Here is an 18,570-nt window from a genome sequence, read left to right as displayed (position 1 = left end):
CAGCAGAGCTGCTCTAGAGCCTAAGAACCAGGTCAGTACAGCTGCTATAGAGCCAGAGAACCAGGTCAGCAGAGCTGCTCTAGAGCCAGAGCACCAGGTCAGCAGAGCTGCTGTAGAGCCAGAGAAACCACGTCAGAATAGGTGCTTTAGAGGGAGAGAACCAGGTCAGCAGAGCTAATCTAGAGCCTAAGAACCAGGTCAGCACAGCTGCTTTATAGCCAGAGAACCACGTCAGCAGAGCTCATTTAGAGCCTGAGAACCAGGTCATCAGAGTTGCTGTAGAGCCAGAGAACCAGGTCAGCAGAGCTGCTGTAGAGCCAGAGAAAGCAGGTCAGCAGAGCTGCTTTAGAGCCAGAGAACCAGGTCAGCAGAGCTGCTTTAGAGCCAGAGAACCAGGTTAGCAGAGCTGCTCTAGAGCCAGAGAACCAGGTCAGCCGAGCTACTGTTGAGTCAGAGAAACCAGGTCAGCAGAGCTGCTTTAGAGGGAGAGAACCAGGTCAACAGAGCTGCTTTAGAGTCAGAGAACCACTTCAGCAGATCTGCTCTAGAGGCTAAGAACAAGGTCAGCAGAGCTGCTCAACAGCCAGAGAACCAGGTCAGCAGAGCTGCTGTAGAGCCAGAGAAACCAGGTCAGCAGAGCCGCTTTAGAGGGAGAGAACCAGGTCAGCAGAGCTGCTCTGGAGCCTAAGAAGTAGGTCAGCACAGCTGCTATAGAGCCAGAGAACCAGGTCAGCAGAGCTGCTCTATAGCCTAATAACCAAGTAAGCAGAGCTGATCTAGAGCCAGAGAACCAGGTCAGCAGAGCAGCTATAGAGCCAGAGAACCAGGTCAGCAGAGCTGCTTTAGAGCCAGAGAACTAGGTCAGCAGAGCTGTTTTAGAGCCAGAGAACCAGATCAACAGATCTGCTCTAGAGCCTAAGAAGCAGGTCAGCACAGCTGCTATAGAGCCAGAGACCCCGGTCAGCAGAGCTGCTATAGAGCCTAAGAACCAGGTCAGCAGAGCTGCTCTATAGCCTAATAACCAGGTAAGCAGAGCTGATCTAGAGCCAGAAAACCAGGTCAGTAGAGCTGCTTGAGAGCCAGAGAACTAGGTCAGCAGAGCTGTTTTAGAGCCAGAGAACCAGATCAACAGATTTGCTCTAGAGCCTAAGAACCAGGTCAGCAGAGCTGCTCTAGAGACAGAGAACCAGGTCAGCAGAGCAGCTATAGGGCAAGAGAACCAGCTCAGCAGAGCTGCTTTAGAGCCAGAAAACCAGGTCAGCAGAGCTGCTGTAGAGCCAGAGAACCAGTTCAGCAGAGCTGCTCTAGAGCCTGAGAACCAGGTCAGCAGAGCTTCTCTAGAGCCAGAGAACCAGGTCAGTCAAGTTGCTGTAGAGCCAGAGAAACCAGGTCAGCAGTGCTGCTTTAGAGGCAGAGAACCAGGTCAGCGGAGCTACTTTAGAGCCAGAGAACTAGGTCAGCGGAGCTGCTTTAGAGCCAGAGAACCAGGTCAGCAGAGCTGCTTTAGAGCCAGAGAACCATGTCAGCAGAGCTGCTTTAGAGCCATAGAACAGGTCAGCAGAGCTGCTGTAGAGCCTAAGAACCAGGTCAGAAGAGCTGCTTTAGAGCCAGAGAACCACGTCAGCAGAGCTGCTCTAGAGCCAGAGAACCAGGTCAGCAGAGCTGCTTTAGGGCCAGAGAAACCAGGTCAGCAGAGCTGCTGTAGAGCCTAAGAACCAGGTCAGCAGAGCTGCTCTAGAGCCAGTGAACCAGGTCAGCTGAGCTGCTGTAAATCCAGAGAAAGCAGGTCAGCAGAGCTGCTTTAGAGCCGGAGAACTAGGTCAGCAGAGCTGCTTTAGAGCCAGAGAACCAGGTCAGCAGAGCTGCTCTAGAGGCAGAGAACCAGGTCAGCAGAGCTGCTATAGAGCCAGAGAACCAGGTCAGCAGACCTCCTCTAGAACCTGAGAACCAGGTCAGCAGAGCTGATTTAGAGCCATAGACCCAGGTCAGCAGAGCTGCTTAGAGCCAGAGAACCACGTCAGCAGAGCTGATGTTGAGCCAGAGTACCAGGTCAGCAGAGCTGCTCTAGTGCATGAGAACCAGGTCAGCAGAGCTGCTCTAGAGCCAGAGAACAAGGTCAGCCGAGCTGCTGTAGAGCCAGAGAAACCAGGTCAGCAGTGCTGCTTTAGAGGCAGAGAACCACGTCAGCAGAGCTGCTCTAGAGGCAGAGAACCAGGTCAGCAGAGCTGCTATAGAGCCAGAGAACCAGGTCAGCAGACCTCCTCTAGAACCTGAGAACCAGGTCAACAGAGCTGATTTAGAGCCATAGACCCAGGTCAGCAAAGCTGCTTAGAGCCAGAGAACCACGTCAGCAGAGCTGCTGTAGAGCCAGAGAACCAGGTCAGCAGAGCTGCTCTAGTGCCTGAGAACCAGGTCAGCAGAGCTGCTCTAGAGCCAGAGAACAAGGTCAGCCGAGCTGCTGTAGAGCCATTGAAACCAGGTCAGCAGTGCTGCTTTAGAGGCAGAGAACCACGTCAGCAGAGCTGCTTTAGAGCCAGAGAACCACGTCAGCAGAGCTGCTTTAGAGCCATAGAACGGGTCAGCAGAGCTGCTGTAGAGCCTAAGAACCAGGTCAGAAGAGCTGTTTTAGAGCCAAAGAACCATGTCAGCAGAGGTGCCCTAGAGCCAGAGAACCAGGTCAGCAGAGCTGCTGTAGAGCCAGAGAAACCAGGCCACAGTGCTGCTGTAGAGGGAGAGAACCAGGTCAGCAGAGCTGCTTTAGAGCCTAAGAACCAGGTCAGCAGAGCTGCTCTAGACACAGTGAAGCAGGTCAGCTGAGCTGCTGTAGAGCCAGAGAAACCAGGTCAGCAGAGCTGCTTTACAGCCATAGAACAGGTCAGCAGAGCTGCTGAAGAGCCTAAGAACCAGGTCAGCACAGCTGCTGTAGAGCCAGAGAACCAGCTCAGCAGAGCTGCTTTAGAGCCTAAGAACCAGGTCAGCAGAGCTCCTCTAGAGCCTAAGATCCACGTCAGAAGTGCTGCTCTAGAACCAGAGAACTAGGTCAGAAGAGCAGCTTTAGAGCCAGAGAACCAGGTCAGCAGAGCTCCTCTAGAGCCTGAGAACCAGGTCATTAGAGCTGCTGTAGAGCCAGAGAACCAGGTCAGCAGAGCTGCTGTAGAGCCAGAGGAAGCTGGTCAGGAGAGCTGCTCTAGAGCCTAAGAACCAGGTCATCAGAGCTGCTCTAGAGCCAGAGAACCAGGTCAGCAGAGCTGCTGTAGAGCCAGAGAAACCAGGTCAGCAGAGCTGCTCTAGAGGGAGAGACCCAGGTCAGCAGAGCTGCTCTAGAGGCAGAGAACCAGGTCAGCAGAGCTGCTTTAGAGCCAGAGAACCAGGGCAGAAGAGCTGCTCTCAAAACAGAGAACCAGGTCAGCAGAGCTGATTTTGAGCCAGAGAACCACATCAGCAGAGCTCCTCTAGAGCCTGAGAACCAGGTCATCAGAGTTGCTGCAGAGCCAGAGAACCAGGTCAGCAGAGCTGCTGTAGAGCCAGAGAAAGGAGGTCAACAGAGCTGCTTTAGAGCCAGAGAACCAGGTCATCAGAGCTGCTTTAGAGCCAGAGAACCAGGTTAGCAGAGCTGCTCTAGAGCCAGAGAACCAGGTCAGCCGAGCTACTGTAGAGTCAGAGAAACCAGGTCAGCAGAGCTGCTTTAGAGGGAGAGAACCAGGTCAACAGAGCTGCTTTAGAGCCAGAGAACCACTTCAGCATATCTGCTATAGAGGCTAAGAACCAGGTCAGCAGAGCTGCTCTACAGCCAGAGAACCAGGTCAGCAGAGCTTCTGTAGAGCCAGAGAAACCAGGTCAGCAGAGCCACTTTAGAGGGAGAGAACCAGGTCAGCAGAGCTGCTCTAGAGCCTAAGAAGCAGGTCAGCACAGCTGCTATAGAGCCAGAGAACCAGGTCAGCAGAGCTGCTTTAGAGCCTAAGAACCAGTCCAGCAGAGCTGCTCTATAGCCTAATAACCAAGTAAGGAGAGCTGATCTAGAGCCAGAGAACCAGGGCAGCAGAGCTGCTTTAGAGCCAGAGAACTAGGTCAACAGAGCTGTTTTAGAGCCAGAGAACCAGATCAATAGATCTGCTCTAGAGCCTGAGAACCAGGTCAGCAGAGCTGCTCTAGAGCCAGAGAACCAGGTCAGCAGAGCTGCTTTAGAGCCATAGAACAGGTCAGCAGAGCTCCTCTAGAGCCTAAGATCCAGGTCAGAAGTGCTGGTCTAGAGCCAGAGAACCAGGTCAGCAGAGCTACTTTAGAGGGAGCGAATCAGATCAGCAGGGCTACTCTAGAGCCTAAGAACCAGGTCAGCAGAGCTGCTCTAGAACCTGGGAACCAGGTCAGCTGAGCTGCAGTAGAGCCAGAGAAAGCAGGTCAACAGTGCTGCTTTAGAGGGAGAGAACCAGGTCAACAGAGCTGCTTTAGAGCCAGAGAACCAGGTCAGCAGACCTGCTCTAGAGCCTGAGAACCAGGTCAGCAGAGTTGCTCTAGAGCCAGAGAACCAGGTCAGCAGAGCTGCTTTGGAGCCAGAGACCCAGTTCAGCAGAGCTGCTTTAGAGCCATAGAACAGGTCAGCAGAGCTGCTTTAGAGCCAGAGAACCAGGTCAGCAGAGCCATTGTAGAGCCAAAGATCCAGGTCAGTAGAGCTGCTCTAGAGCCTAAGAACCAGGTCAGCAGAGCTGCTCTAGAACGAGAGAACCAGGTCAGCAGAGCTGCATAGAGCCAGAGAAGCCAGGTCAGCAGAACTGCATTAGAGCCAGAGAACCAGGTCAGCAGAGCTGCTCTAGAGCCTAAGAACAAGGTCATTAGAGCTGCTGCAGAGCCAGAGAACCAGGTCAGCAGAGCTGCTGTAGAGCCAGAGGAAGCAGGTCAGGAGTGCTGCTCTAGAGCCTAAGAACCAGGTCATCAGAGCTGCTCTAGAGCCAGAGAACCAGGTCAGCAGAGCTGCTGTAGAGCCAGAGAAACCAGGTCAGCAGAGCTGCTCTAGAGGGAGAGACCCAGGTCAGCAGAGCTGCTCTAGAGGCAGAGAACCAGGTCAGCAGAGCGGCTATAGAACAAGAGAACCAGGGCAGAAGAGCTGCTCTCAAAACAGAGAACCAGGTCAGCAGAGCTGATTTTGAGCCAGAGAACCACATCAGCAGAGCTCCTCTAGAGCCTGAGAACCAGGTCATCAGAGTTGCTGCAGAGCCAGAGAACCAGGTCAGCAGAGCTGCTGTAGAGCCAGAGAAAGCAGGTCAACAGAGCTGCTTTAGAGCCAGAGAACCAGGTCATCAGAGCTGCTTTAGAGCCAGAGAACCAGGTTAGCAGAGCTGCTCTAGAGCCAGAGAACCAGGTCAGCCGAGCTACTGTAGAGTCAGAGAAACCAGGTCAGCAGAGCTGCTTTAGAGGGAGAGAACCAGGTCTACAGAGCTGCTTTAGAGCCAGAGAACCACTTCAGCAGATCTGCTATAGAGGCTAAGAACCAGGTCAGCAGAGCTGCTCTACAGCCAGAGAACCAGGTCAGCAGAGCTTCTGTAGAGCCAGAGAAACCAGGTCAGCAGAGCCGCTTTAGAGGGAGAGAACCAGGTCAGCAGAGCTGCTCTAGAGCCTAAGAAGCAGGTCAGCACAGCTGCTATAGAGCCAGAGAACCAGGTCAGCAGAGCTGCTTTAGAGCCTAAGAACCAGGTCAGCAGAGCTGCTCTATAGCCTAATAACCAAGTAAGCAGAGCTGATCTAGAGCCAGAGAACCAGGTCAGCAGAGCTGCTTTAGAGCCAGAGAACTAGGTCAACAGAGCTGTTTTAGAGCCAGAGAACCAGATCAATAGATCTGCTCTAGAGCCTGAGAACCAGGTCAGCAGAGCTGCTCTAGAGCCAGAGAACCAGGTCAGCAGAGCTGCTTTAGAGCCATAGAACAGGTCAGCAGAGCTCCTCTAGAGCCTAAGATCCAGGTCAGAAGTGCTGGTCTAGAGCCAGAGAACCAGGTCAGCAGAGCTACTTTAGAGGGAGCGAATCAGATCAACAGGGCTACTCTAGAGCCTAAGAACCAGGTCAGCAGAGCTGCTCTAGAACCTGGGAACCAGGTCAGCTGAGCTGCAGTAGAGCCAGAGAAAGCAGGTCAACAGTGCTGCTTTAGAGGGAGAGAACCAGGTCAACAGAGCTGCTTTAGAGCCAGAGAACCAGGTCAGCAGACCTGCTCTAGAGCCTGAGAACCAGGTCAGCAGAGTTGCTCTAGAGCCAGAGAACCAGGTCAGCAGAGCTGCTTTGGAGCCAGAGACCCAGTTCAGCAGAGCTGCTTTAGAGCCATAGAACAGGTCAGCAGAGCTGCTTTAGAGCCAGAGAACCAGGTCAGCAGAGCCATTGTAGAGCCAAAGATCCAGGTCAGTAGAGCTGCTCTAGAGCCTAAGAACCAGGTCAGCAGAGCTGCTCTAGAACGAGAGAACCAGGTCAGCAGAGCTGCATAGAGCCAGAGAAGCCAGGTCAGCAGAACTGCATTAGAGCCAGAGAACCAGGTCAGCAGAGCTGCTCTAGAGCCTAAGAACAAGGTCATTAGAGCTGCTGTAGAGCCAGAGAACCAGGTCAGCAGAGCTGCTGTAGAGCCAGAGGAAGCAGGTCAGGAGTGCTGCTCTAGAGCCTAAGAACCAGGTCATCAGAGCTGCTCTAGAGCCAGAGAACCAGGTCAGCAGAGCTGCTGTAGAGCCAGAGAAACCAGGTCAGCAGAGCTGCTCTAGAGGGAGAGACCCAGGTCAGCAGAGCTGCTCTAGAGGCAGAGAACCAGGTCAGCAGAGCTGCTTTAGAGCCAGAGAACCAGGGCAGAAGAGCTGCTCTCAAAACAGAGAACCAGGTCAGCAGAGCTGATTTTGAGCCAGAGAACCACATCAGCAGAGCTCCTCTAGAGCCTGAGAACCAGGTCATCAGAGTTGCTGCAGAGCCAGAGAACCAGGTCAGCAGAGCTGCTGTAGAGCCAGAGAAAGCAGATCAACAGAGCTGCTTTAGAGCCAGAGAACCAGGTCATCAGAGCTGCTTTAGAGCCAGAGAACCAGGTTAGCAGAGCTGCTCTAGAGCCAGAGAACCAGGTCAGCCGAGCTACTGTAGAGTCAGAGAAACCAGGTCAGCAGAGCTGCTTTAGAGGGAGAGAACCAGGTCAACAGAGCTGCTTTAGAGCCAGAGAACCACTTCAGCAGATCTGCTCTAGAGGCTAAGAACCAGGTCAGCAGAGCTGCTCTACAGCCAGAGAACCAGGTCAGCATAGCTTCTGTAGAGCCAGAGAAACCAGGTCAGCAGAGCCGCTTTAGAGGGAGAGAACCAGGTCAGCAGAGCTGCTCTAGAGCCAAAGAAGCAGGTCAGCACAGCTGCTATAGAGCCAGAGAACCAGGTCAGCAGAGCTGCTTTAGAGCCTAAGAACCAGGTCAGCAGAGCTGCTCTATAGCCTAATAACCAAGTAAGCAGAGCTGATCTAGAGCCAGAGAACCAGGTCAGCAGAGCTGCTTTAGAGCCAGAGAACTAGGTCAACAGAGCTGTTTTAGAGCCAGAGAACCAGATCAATAGATCTGCTCTAGAGCCTGAGAACCAGGTCAGCAGAGCTGCTCTAGAGCCAGAGAACCAGGTCAGCAGAGCTGCTTTAGAGCCATAGAACAGGTCAGCAGAGCTCCTCTAGAGCCTAAGATCCAGGTCAGAAGTGCTGGTCTAGAGCCAGAGAACCAGGTCAGCAGAGCTACTTTAGAGGGAGCGAATCAGATCAGCAGGGCTACTCTAGAGCCTAAGAACCAGGTCAGCAGAGCTGCTCTAGAACCTGGGAACGATGTCAGCTGAGCTGCAGTAGAGCCAGAGAAAGCAGGTCAACAGTGCTGCTTTAGAGGGAGAGAACCAGGTCAACAGAGCTGCTTTAGAGCCAGAGAAACAGGTCAGCAGACCTGCTCTAGAGCCTGAGAACCAGGTCAGCAGAGTTGCTCTAGAGCTGAGAACCAGGTCAGCAGAGCTGCTTTAGAGCCAGAGAACCAGGTCAGCAGAGCTGCTTTAGAGCCATAGAACAGGTCAGCAGAGCTGCTTTAGAGCCAGAGACCCAGGTCAGCAGAGCCATTATAGAGCCAAAGATCCAGGTCAGTAGAGCTGCTCTAGAGCCTAAGAACCAGGTCAGCAGAGCTGCTCTAGAACGAGAGAACCAGGTCAGCAGAGCTGCGTAGAGCCAGAGAAGCCAGGTCAGTAGAGCTGCTTTAGAGGGAGTGAACCAGGTAAGCAGAGCTACCCTAGAGCCTAAGAACCAGGTCAGCACAGCTGCTCTAGAGCCAGAGAACCAGGTCACCAGAGCTGTTTTAGAGCCAGAGAACCAGGTCAGCAGAGCTGCTCTAGAGCCTGAGAACCAGGTCAGCAGAGCTGCTTTAGAGCCAGAGAACCAGGGCAGCAGAGCTGCTCTCAAACCAGAGATCCAGGTCAGCAGAGCTGATTTAGAGCCATAGAACCAGGTCAGCAGAGCTGCTTTAGAGCCAGAGAACCAAGTCAGCAGAGCTGCTGTAGAGCCAGAGAAACCAGGTCAGCCGAGTTGCTTTAGAGCCAGAGAACCAGGTCAGCAGATCTGCTTTAGAGGGAGAGAACCAGGTCAGCAGAGCTGCTCTAGAGCCTAAGAACCAGGTCAGTACAGCTGCTATAGAGCCAGAGAACCAGGTCAGCAGAGCTGCTCTAGAGCCAGAGCACCAGGTCAGCAGAGCTGCTGTAGAGCCAGAGAAACCACGTCAGAATAGGTGCTTTAGAGGGAGAGAACCAGGTCAGCAGAGCTAATCTAGAGCCTGAGAACCAGGTCATCAGAGTTGCTGTAGAGCCAGAGAAAGCAGGTCAGCAGAGCTGCTGTAGAGCCAGAGAAAGCAGGTCAGCAGAGCTGCTTTAGAGCCAGAGAACCAGGTCAGCACAGCTGCTTTATAGCCAGAGAACCACGTCAGCAGAGCTCATTTAGAGCCTGAGAACCAGGTCATCAGAGTTGCTGTAGAGCCAGAGAACCAGGTCAGCAGAGCTGCTGTAGAGCCAGAGAAAGCAGGTCAGCAGAGCTGCTTTAGAGCCAGAGAACCAGGTCAGCAGAGCTGCTTTAGAGCCAGAGAACCAGGTAAGCAGAGCTGCTCTAGAGCCAGAGAACCAGGTCAGCCGAGCTACTGTTGAGTCAGAGAAACCAGGTCAGCAGAGCTGCTTTAGAGGGAGAGAACCAGGTCAACAGAGCTGCTTTAGAGTCAGAGAACCACTTCAGCAGATCTGCTCTAGAGGCTAAGAACAAGGTCAGCAGAGCTGCTCAACAGCCAGAGAACCAGGTCAGCAGAGCTGCTGTAGAGCCAGAGAAACCAGGTCAGCAGAGCCGCTTTAGAGGGAGAGAACCAGGTCAGCAGAGCTGCTCTGGAGCCTAAGAAGCAGGTCAGCACAGCTGCTATAGAGCCAGAGAACCAGGTCAGCAGAGCTGCTCTATAGCCTAATAACCAAGTAAGCAGAGCTGATCTAGAGCCAGAGAACCAGGTCAGCAGAGCAGCTATAGAGCCAGAGAACCAGGTCAGCAGAGCTGCTTTAGAGCCAGAGAACTAGGTCAGCAGAGCTGTTTTAGAGCCAGAGAACCAGATCAACAGATCTGCTCTAGAGCCTAAGAAGCAGGTCAGCACAGCTGCTATAGAGCCAGAGAACCCGGTCAGCAGAGCTGCTATAGAGCCTAAGAACCAGGTCAGCAGAGCTGCTCTATAGCCTAATAACCAGGTAAGCAGAGCTGATCTAGAGCCAGAGAACCAGGTCAGTAGAGCTGCTTTAGAGCCAGAGAACTAGGTCAGCAGAGCTGTTTTAGAGCCAGAGAACCAGATCAACAGATTTGCTCTAGAGCCTGAGAACCAGGTCAGCAGAGCTGCTCTAGAGACAGAGAACCAGGTCAGCAGAGCAGCTATAGAGCAAGAGAACCAGCTCAGCAGAGCTGCTTTAGAGCCAGAAAACCAGGTCAGCAGAGCTGCTGTAGAGCCAGAGAACCAGTTCAGCAGAGCTGCTCTAGAGCCTGAGAACCAGGTCAGCAGAGCTTCTCTAGAGCCAGAGAACCAGGTCAGTCAAGTTGCTGTAGAGCCAGAGAAACCAGGTCAGCAGTGCTGCTTTAGAGGCAGAGAACCAGGTCAGCGGAGCTGCTTTAGAGCCAGAGAACTAGGTCAGCGGAGCTGCTTTAGAGCCAGAGAACCAGGTCAGCAGAGCTGCTTTAGAGCCAGAGAACCAGGTCAGCAGAGCTGCTTTAGAGCCATAGAACAGGTCAGCAGAGCTGCTGTAGAGCCTAAGAACCAGGTCAGAAGAGCTGCTTTAGAGCCAGAGAACCACGTCAGCAGAGCTGCTCTAGAGCCAGAGAACCAGGTCAGCAGAGCTGCTTTAGGGCCAGAGAAACCAGGTCAGCAGAGCTGCTGTAGAGCCTAAGAACCAGGTCAGCAGAGCTGCTCTAGAGCCAGTGAACCAGGTCAGCTGAGCTGCTGTAAATCCAGAGAAAGCAGGTCAGCAGAGCTGCTTTAGAGCCGGAGAACTAGGTCAGCAGAGCTGCTTTAGAGCCAGAGAACCAGGTCAGCAGAGCTGCTCTAGAGGCAGAGAACCAGGTCAGCAGAGCTGCTATAGAGCCAGAGAACCAGGTCAGCAGACCTCCTCTAGAACCTGAGAACCAGGTCAGCAGAGCTGATTTAGAGCCATAGACCCAGGTCAGCAGAGCTGCTTAGAGCCAGAGAACCACGTCAGCAGAGCTGATGTTGAGCCAGAGTACCAGGTCAGCAGAGCTGCTCTAGTGCATGAGAACCAGGTCAGCAGAGCTGCTCTAGAGCCAGAGAACAAGGTCAGCCGAGCTGCTGTAGAGCCAGAGAAACCAGGTCAGCAGTGCTGCTTTAGAGGCAGAGAACCACGTCAGCAGAACTGCTCTAGAGGCAGAGAACCAGGTCAGCAGAGCTGCTATAGAGCCAGAGAACCAGGTCAGCAGACCTCCTCTAGAACCTGAGAACCAGGTCAACAGAGCTGATTTAGAGCCATAGACCCAGGTCAGCAAAGCTGCTTAGAGCCAGAGAACCACGTCAGCAGAGCTGCTGTAGAGCCAGAGAACCAGGTCAGCAGAGCTGCTCTAGTGCCTGAGAACCAGGTCAGCAGAGCTGCTCTAGAGCCAGAGAACAAGGTCAGCCGAGCTGCTGTAGAGCCATTGAAACCAGGTCAGCAGTGCTGCTTTAGAGGCAGAGAACCACGTCAGCAGAGCTGCTTTAGAGCCAGAGAACCACGTCAGCAGAGCTGCTTTAGAGCCATAGAACGGGTCAGCAGAGCTGCTGTAGAGCCTAAGAACCAGGTCAGAAGAGCTGTTTTAGAGCCAAAGAACCATGTCAGCAGAGGTGCCCTAGAGCCAGAGAACCAGGTCAGCAGAGCTGCTGTAGAGCCAGAGAAACCAGGCCACAGTGCTGCTGTAGAGGGAGAGAACCAGGTCAGCAGAGCTGCTTTAGAGCCTAAGAACCAGGTCAGCAGAGCTGCTCTAGACACAGTGAAGCAGGTCAGCTGAGCTGCTGTAGAGCCAGAGAAACCAGGTCAGCAGAGCTGCTTTACAGCCATAGAACAGGTCAGCAGAGCTGCTGAAGAGCCTAAGAACCAGGTCAGCACAGCTGCTGTAGAGCCAGAGAACCAGGTCAGCAGAGCTGCTTTAGAGCCTAAGAACCAGGTCAGCAGAGCTCCTCTAGAGCCTAAGATCCACGTCAGAAGTGCTGCTCTAGAACCAGAGAACTAGGTCAGAAGAGCAGCTTTAGAGCCAGAGAACCAGGTCAGCAGAGCTCCTCTAGAGCCTGAGAACCAGGTCATTAGAGCTGCTGTAGAGCCAGAGAACCAGGTCAGCAGAGCTGCTGTAGAGCCAGAGGAAGCTGGTCAGGAGAGCTGCTCTAGAGCCTAAGAACCAGGTCATCAGAGCTGCTCTAGAGCCAGAGAACCAGGTCAGCAGAGCTGCTGTAGAGCCAGAGAAACCAGGTCAGCAGAGCTGCTCTAGAGGGAGAGACCCAGGTCAGCAGAGCTGCTCTAGAGGCAGAGAACCAGGTCAGCAGAGCTGCTTTAGAGCCAGAGAACCAGGGCAGAAGAGCTGCTCTCAAAACAGAGAACCAGGTCAGCAGAGCTGATTTTGAGCCAGAGAACCACATCAGCAGAGCTCCTCTAGAGCCTGAGAACCAGGTCATCAGAGTTGCTGCAGAGCCAGAGAACCAGGTCAGCAGAGCTGCTGTAGAGCCAGAGAAAGCAGGTCAACAGAGCTGCTTTAGAGCCAGAGAACCAGGTCATCAGAGCTGCTTTAGAGCCAGAGAACCAGGTTAGCAGAGCTGCTCTAGAGCCAGAGAACCAGGTCAGCCGAGCTACTGTAGAGTCAGAGAAACCAGGTCAGCAGAGCTGCTTTAGAGGGAGAGAACCAGGTCAACAGAGCTGCTTTAGAGCCAGAGAACCACTTCAGCATATCTGCTATAGAGGCTAAGAACCAGGTCAGCAGAGCTGCTCTACAGCCAGAGAACCAGGTCAGCAGAGCTTCTGTAGAGCCAGAGAAACCAGGTCAGCAGAGCCGCTTTAGAGGGAGAGAACCAGGTCAGCAGAGCTGCTCTAGAGCCTAAGAAGCAGGTCAGCACAGCTGCTATAGAGCCAGAGAACCAGGTCAGCAGAGCTGCTTTAGAGCCTAAGAACCAGTCCAGCAGAGCTGCTCTATAGCCTAATAACCAAGTAAGCAGAGCTGATCTAGAGCCAGAGAACCAGGGCAGCAGAGCTGCTTTAGAGCCAGAGAACTAGGTCAACAGAGCTGTTTTAGAGCCAGAGAACCAGATCAATAGATCTGCTCTAGAGCCTGAGAACCAGGTCAGCAGAGCTGCTCTAGAGCCAGAGAACCAGGTCAGCAGAGCTGCTTTAGAGCCATAGAACAGGTCAGCAGAGCTCCTCTAGAGCCTAAGATCCAGGTCAGAAGTGCTGGTCTAGAGCCAGAGAACCAGGTCAGCAGAGCTACTTTAGAGGGAGCGAATCAGATCAGCAGGGCTACTCTAGAGCCTAAGAACCAGGTCAGCAGAGCTGCTCTAGAACCTGGGAACCAGGTCAGCTGAGCTGCAGTAGAGCCAGAGAAAGCAGGTCAACAGTGCTGCTTTAGAGGGAGAGAACCAGGTCAACAGAGCTGCTTTAGAGCCAGAGAACCAGGTCAGCAGACCTGCTCTAGAGCCTGAGAACCAGGTCAGCAGAGTTGCTCTAGAGCCAGAGAACCAGGTCAGCAGAGCTGCTTTGGAGCCAGAGACCCAGTTCAGCAGAGCTGCTTTAGAGCCATAGAATAGGTCAGCAGAGCTGCTTTAGAGCCAGAGAACCAGGTCAGCAGAGCCATTGTAGAGCCAAAGATCCAGGTCAGTAGAGCTGCTCTAGAGCCTAAGAACCAGGTCAGCAGAGCTGCTCTAGAACGAGAGAACCAGGTCAGCAGAGCTGCATAGAGCCAGAGAAGCCAGGTCAGCAGAACTGCATTAGAGCCAGAGAACCAGGTCAGCAGAGCTGCTCTAGAGCCTAAGAACAAGGTCATTAGAGCTGCTGCAGAGCCAGAGAACCAGGTCAGCAGAGCTGCTGTAGAGCCAGAGGAAGCAGGTCAGGAGTGCTGCTCTAGAGCCTAAGAACCAGGTCATCAGAGCTGCTCTAGAGCCAGAGAACCAGGTCAGCAGAGCTGCTGTAGAGCCAGAGAAACCAGGTCAGCAGAGCTGCTCTAGAGGGAGAGACCCAGGTCAGCAGAGCTGCTCTAGAGGCAGAGAACCAGGTCAGCAGAGCGGCTATAGAACAAGAGAACCAGGGCAGAAGAGCTGCTCTCAAATCAGAGAACCAGGTCAGCAGAGCTGATTTTGAGCCAGAGAACCACATCAGCAGAGCTCCTCTAGAGCCTGAGAACCAGGTCATCAGAGTTGCTGCAGAGCCAGAGAACCAGGTCAGCAGAGCTGCTGTAGAGCCAGAGAAAGCAGGTCAACAGAGCTGCTTTAGAGCCAGAGAACCAGGTCATCAGAGCTGCTTTAGAGCCAGAGAACCAGGTTAGCAGAGCTGCTCTAGAGCCAGAGAACCAGGTCAGCCGAGCTACTGTAGAGTCAGAGAAACCAGGTCAGCAGAGCTGCTTTAGAGGGAGAGAACCAGGTCTACAGAGCTGCTTTAGAGCCAGAGAACCACTTCAGCAGATCTGCTATAGAGGCTAAGAACCAGGTCAGCAGAGCTGCTCTACAGCCAGAGAACCAGGTCAGCAGAGCTTCTGTAGAGCCAGAGAAACCAGGTCAGCAGAGCCGCTTTAGAGGGAGAGAACCAGGTCAGCAGAGCTGCTCTAGAGCCTAAGAAGCAGGTCAGCACAGCTGCTATAGAGCCAGAGAACCAGGTCAGCAGAGCTGCTTTAGAGCCTAAGAACCAGGTCAGCAGAGCTGCTCTATAGCCTAATAACCAAGTAAGCAGAGCTGATCTAGAGCCAGAGAACCAGGTCAGCAGAGCTGCTTTAGAGCCAGAGAACTAGGTCAACAGAGCTGTTTTAGAGCAAGAGAACCAGATCAATAGATCTGCTCTAGAGCCTGAGAACCAGGTCAGCAGAGCTGCTCTAGAGCCAGAGAACCAGGTCAGCAGAGCTGCTTTAGAGCCATAGAACAGGTCAGCAGAGCTCCTCTAGAGCCTAAGATCCAGGTCAAAAGTGCTGGTCTAGAGCCAGAGAACCAGGTCAGCAGAGCTACTTTAGAGGGAGCGAATCAGATCAACAGGGCTACTCTAGAGCCTAAGAACCAGGTCAGCAGAGCTGCTCTAGAACCTGGGAACCAGGTCAGCTGAGCTGCAGTAGAGCCAGAGAAAGCAGGTCAACAGTGCTGCTTTAGAGGGAGAGAACCAGGTCAACAGAGCTGCTTTAGAGCCAGAGAACCAGGTCAGCAGACCTGCTCTAGAGCCTGAGAACCAGGTCAGCAGAGTTGCTCTAGAGCCAGAGAACCAGGTCAGCAGAGCTGCTTTGGAGCCAGAGACCCAGTTCAGCAGAGCTGCTTTAGAGCCATAGAACAGGTCAGCAGAGCTGCTTTAGAGCCAGAGAACCAGGTCAGCAGAGCCATTGTAGAGCCAAAGATCCAGGTCAGTAGAGCTGCTCTAGAGCCTAAGAACCAGGTCAGCAGAGCTGCTCTAGAACGAGAGAACCAGGTCAGCAGAGCTGCATAGAGCCAGAGAAGCCAGATCAGCAGAACTGCATTAGAGCCAGAGAACCAGGTCAGCAGAGCTGCTCTAGAGCCTAAGAACAAGGTCATTAGAGCTGCTGTAGAGCCAGAGAACCAGGTCAGCAGAGCTGCTGTAGAGCCAGAGGAAGCAGGTCAGGAGTGCTGCTCTAGAGCCTAAGAACCAGGTCATCAGAGCTGCTCTAGAGCCAGAGAACCAGGTCAGCAGAGCTGCTGTAGAGCCAGAGAAACCAGGTCAGCAGAGCTGCTCTAGAGGGAGAGACCCAGGTCAGCAGAGCTGCTCTAGAGGCAGAGAACCAGGTCAGCAGAGCTGCTTTAGAGCCAGAGAACCAGGGCAGAAGAGCTGCTCTCAAAACAGAGAACCAGGTCAGCAGAGCTGATTTTGAGCCAGAGAACCACATCAGCAGAGCTCCTCTAGAGCCTGAGAACCAGGTCATCAGAGTTGCTGCTGAGCCAGAGAACCAGGTCAGCAGAGCTGCTGTAGAGCCAGAGAAAGCAGATCAACAGAGCTGCTTTAGAGCCAGAGAACCAGGTCATCAGAGCTGCTTTAGAGCCAGAGAACCAGGTTAGCAGAGCTGCTCTAGAGCCAGAGAACCAGGTCAGCCGAGCTACTGTAGAGTCAGAGAAACCAGGTCAGCAGAGCTGCTTTAGAGGGAGAGAACCAGGTCAACAGAGCTGCTTTAGAGCCAGAGAACCGCTTCAGCAGATCTGCTCTAGAGGCTAAGAACCAGGTCAGCAGAGCTGCTCTACAGCCAGAGAACCAGGTCAGCAGAGCTTCTGTAGAGCCAGAGAAACCAGGTCAGCAGAGCCGCTTTAGAGGGAGAGAACCAGGTCAGCAGAGCTGCTCTAGAGCCAAAGAAGCAGGTCAGCACAGCTGCTATAGAGCCAGAGAACCAGGTCAGCAGAGCTGCTTTAGAGCCTAAGAACCAGGTCAGCAGAGCTGCTCTATAGCCTAATAACCAAGTAAGCAGAGCTGATCTAGAGCCAGAGAACCAGGTCAGCAGAGCTGCTTTAGAGCCAGAGAACTTGGTCAACAGAGCTGTTTTAGAGCCAGAGAACCATATCAATAGATCTGCTCTAGAGCCTGAGAACCAGGTCAGCAGAGCTGCTCTAGAGCCAGAGAACCAGGTCAGCAGAGCTGCTTTAGAGCCATAGAACAGGTCAGCAGAGCTCCTCTAGAGCCTAAGATCCAGGTCAGAAGTGCTGGTCTAGAGCCAGAGAACCAGGTCAGCAGAGCTACTTTAGAGGGAGCGAATCAGATCAGCAGGGCTACTCTAGAGCCTAAGAACCAGGTCAGCAGAGCTGCTCTAGAACCTGGGAACCATGTCAGCTGAGCTGCAGTAGAGCCAGAGAAAGCAGGTCAACAGTGCTGCTTTAGAGGGAGAGAACCAGGTCAACAGAGCTGCTTTAGAGCCAGAGAAACAGGTCAGCAGACCTGCTCTAGAGCCTGAGAACCAGGTCAGCAGAGTTGCTCTAGAGCCAGAGAACCAGGTCAGCAGAGCTGCTTTAGAGCCAGAGAACCAGGTCAGCAGAGCTGCTTTAGAGCCATAGAACAGGTCAGCAGAGCTGCTTTAGAGCCAGAGAACCAGGTCAGCAGAGCCATTGTAGAGCCAAAGATCCAGGTCAGTAGAGCTGCTCTAGAGCCTAAGAACCAGGTCAGCAGAGCTGCTCTAGAACGAGAGAACCAGGTCAGCAGAGCTGCGTAGAGCCAGAGAAGCCAGGTCAGTAGAGCTGCTTTAGAGGGAGTGAACCAGGTAAGCAGAGCTACCCAAGAGCCTAAGAACCAGGTCAGCACAGCTGCTCTAGAGCCAGAGAACCAGGTCACCAGAGCTGTTTTAGAGCCAGAGAACCAGGTCAGCAGAGCTGCTCTAGAGCCTGAGAACCAGGTCAGCAGAGCTGCTTTAGAGCCAGAGAACCAGGGCAGCAGAGCTGCTCTCAAACCAGAGACCAGGTCAGCAGAGCTGATTTAGAGCCATAGAACCAGGTCAGCAGAGCTGCTTTAGAGCCAGAGAACCAGGTCAGCAGAGCTGCTGTAGAGCCAGAGAAACCAGGTCAGCCGAGTTGCTTTAGAGCCAGAGAACCAGGTCAGCAGAGCTGCTTTAGAGGGAGAGAACCAGGTCAGCAGAGCTGCTCTAGAGCCTAAGAACCAGGTCAGTACAGCTGCTATAGAGCCAGAGAACCAGGTCAGCAGAGCTGCTCTAGAGCCAGAGCACCAGGTCAGCAGAGCTGCTGTAGAGCCAGAGAAACCACGTCAGAATAGGTGCTTTAGAGGGAGAGAACCAGGTCAGCAGAGCTAATCTAGAGCCTAAGAACCAGGTCAGCACAGCTGCTTTATAGCCAGAGAACCACGTCAGCAGAGCTCATTTAGAGCCTGAGAACCAGGTCATCAGAGTTGCTGTAGAGCCAGAGAACCAGGTCAGCAGAGCTGCTGTAGAGCCAGAGAAAGCAGGTCAGCAGAGCTGCTTTAGAGCCAGAGAACCAGGTCAGCAGAGCTGCTTTAGAGCCAGAGAACCAGGTTAGCAGAGCTGCTCTAGAGCCAGAGAACCAGGTCAGCCGAGCTACTGTTGAGTCAGAGAAACCAGGTCAGCAGAGCTGCTTTAGAGGGAGAGAACCAGGTCAACAGAGCTGCTTTAGAGTCAGAGAACCACTTCAGCAGATCTGCTCTAGAGGCTAAGAACAAGGTCAGCAGAGCTGCTCAACAGCCAGAGAACCAGGTCAGCAGAGCTGCTGTAGAGCCAGAGAAACCAGGTCAGCAGAGCCGCTTTAGAGGGAGAAAACCAGGTCAGCAGAGCTGCTCTGGAGCCTAAGAAGCAGGTCAGCACAGCTGCTATAGAGCCAGAGAACCAGGTCAGCAGAGCTGCTTTAGAGCCTAAGAACCAGGTCAGCAGAGCTGCTCTATAGCCTAATAACCAAGTAAGCAGAGCTGATCTAGAGCCAGAGAACCAGGTCAATAGAGCTGCTTTAGAGCCAGAGACCTAGGTCAGCAGAGCGGTTTTAGAGCCAGAGAACCAGATCAACAGATCTGCTCTAGCGCCTGAGAACCAGGTCAGCAGAGCTGCTCTAGAGACAGAGAACCAGGTCAGCAGAGCAGCTATAGAGCCAGAGAACCAGGTCAGCAGAGCTGCTTTAGAGCCAGAGAACTAGGTCAGCAGAGCTGTTTTAGAGCCAGAGAACCAGATCAACAGATCTGCTCTAGAGCCTAAGAAGCAGGTCAGCACAGCTGCTATAGAGCCAGAGAACCCGGTCAGCAGAGCTGCTATAGAGCCTAAGAACCAGGTCAGCAGAGCTGCTCTATAGCCTAATAACCAGGTAAGCAGAGCTGATCTAGAGCCAGAGAACCAGGTCAGTAGAGCTGCTTTAGAGCCAGAGAACTAGGTCAGCAGAGCTGTTTTAA

The sequence above is a fragment of the Triturus cristatus genome, chromosome 1_1 (genome assembly GCF_964204655.1).
Source record: "Triturus cristatus chromosome 1_1, aTriCri1.1, whole genome shotgun sequence".
Taxonomy (NCBI): Eukaryota; Metazoa; Chordata; class Amphibia; order Caudata; family Salamandridae; genus Triturus; species Triturus cristatus.
The sequence above is the reverse complement of the archived record's forward strand: the minus strand, read 5'-3'. Positions refer to the sequence as shown.